At 41.8% G+C, this 1,798-nt stretch overlaps 1 long non-coding RNA gene across 1 annotated transcript in view; it reads left to right on the forward strand.

Annotated features, from left to right (window-relative positions):
* Positions 1-999: 999 nt before the first annotated feature.
* The window catches only part of LOC138016669 (uncharacterized), a 937-nt gene continuing 138 nt past the window's right edge, over positions 1,000-1,798 (forward strand). The window contains exons 1-2 of the long non-coding RNA XR_011125861.1: positions 1,000-1,138; positions 1,577-1,798. The exon at positions 1,577-1,798 is cut by the window's right edge and continues 138 nt beyond it. This is a non-coding gene — a long non-coding RNA (uncharacterized lncRNA). The remainder of the gene's footprint in view (positions 1,139-1,576) is intronic.

Genomic DNA, 1,798 nt, shown 5'->3' on the forward strand with positions numbered 1-1,798 from the left:
TGCGCACTTCTTTAATCAGTCGTGTTTTGTTACGCAGTCGGGAAAAATGGCCGTTTTTTTCTCCATTGCCCGACAACTCACGATGGGCTCCACACTAGAGTGCTGACAGAGTACTGATCTAGAAGATTGTATGATGTTAGTTTGCTTATACTTGCGCATCGCTGGTGAAAACATACCTGATCCAATATCTTGATCCATGAACTTTCGATGCCGAGAAAACTAAAAGTCATATGATCGAGTTTGATAGTGCGGGACGGAATTCCATGGCCTCGAGGCGAAAGTGTTTCACTGCAGCCCTCCCTCCCTCTCAGTCTATCAATTCTGAGGAATAACAAAATATTATTTTCCAGATTTTCTCCTTTTTTCCTTGTAAAATCACAATTCTTGAATTTCCTTCTACGAATATTAAAACACTTTATTAGTCAAAGAAGATATGACTTTCCTAAATTCAACAAGTAGGGACCTGGAACCATCCCTCCCCCACATGGCAACCACATTTGTCCTGGTGTCTCATTGTGGCAAACATAACGTTGCCAGCATGTGGAAACAATAGAGGGATTTAATCTCTGAGAAACACGAAAAACAAACCATGTTATAAACATTTTCCTTTTGCTTCGTCATTCTAAAAAGTACAAATTTCTCAAAACTGCTAATTAGATTTGTTTAGTTTCTAGTGTATGGTAAAAGACGGAAAACATTTGTTCAGCTGATATGACTGGAAGTACGAAGGTCGTTGCTTCTTTCCACTTTCTGGCCAACGAGAGCAAAACTCATGTATATTGTTTGATTAACTGGCACTGCAACAAGTAAACAAAGAAACGTTTCTGGAGATAAGTTTCCAAGGGAAACCAGTACATCGTGTTGACGCAACTGTGCGTATATATTTTTTATCGTCGGACAAAGCCAACAAAGTCTGGACAAAAGAGTAATTATTTTGGCTTTTGTTAAATGGCAAGAGACAACAAATTCCTGAAGTATATAAAAGAACGCTTGAAACTTAACTCTATTACAGTCACATTGCTGACCCGAAAAGCACTGATAGCAGCGGATCATCATGAAGTCTCTGATTCTACTGCTCTTACTTGTTGGTGTCACTCTATTGCTTGCGCATGATGACGGTCCAGGATGTGGACCCGTGGTAAGTTCCAAAGCTGCCATGCTTAACTAGAGAGGATTTCAGCAATTAATGAGACCAGTTGCAGGAAAGGAAAACAGAACAATGAACCAACTTAATTCTGAACTAATGGTTTCCCTCTTTACTGACGCCAATGTCTCGTTGAAATCAGAAACCCACTAAGATGAACGAAATTAGCCAATAAAAATGCTGAATGAGACCAATTAACCCGTGTGGCAACAGTGATTGGAGGTGGGGAAAAAACGTAACAGTTTATTGATTTACTTCACCACAAAATGTTAATCTTTATCAAACAGATCGCTGGCCATTCGTGTCATTCATCTTGGCCTTTTGGGCATATCCTATGTGATGTTGTGATTTTTTTAATCTGTTATATAACGGAAAGTTATCTTAAAGGGCTGTGTTTACACAGGTAAGAGATATTTTCTCCTTTTAATTTAGGCAAAGTGTGCAAAAGAATTAATAAAATGTTTGAGGGACGCACCGCGGCCAAGTGGACCCCCTCCACCAAGCAAAAAACCGCTGGCAAGGGGACGCCCTCGACCAAGCAGACGCCCGCGGCCAAGTAGACGCCCGCGGCCAAGTAGACGCCGTCGACCAAGCAAACGCCCGCGGCCAAGTAGACGCCCTCGACCAAGCAAAGGGCCGCGGCCAAGTGGACCA

The sequence above is a fragment of the Montipora capricornis genome, chromosome 9, assembly GCF_036669925.1.
Source record: "Montipora capricornis isolate CH-2021 chromosome 9, ASM3666992v2, whole genome shotgun sequence".
In the NCBI taxonomy this organism is placed as follows: Eukaryota; Metazoa; Cnidaria; class Anthozoa; order Scleractinia; family Acroporidae; genus Montipora; species Montipora capricornis.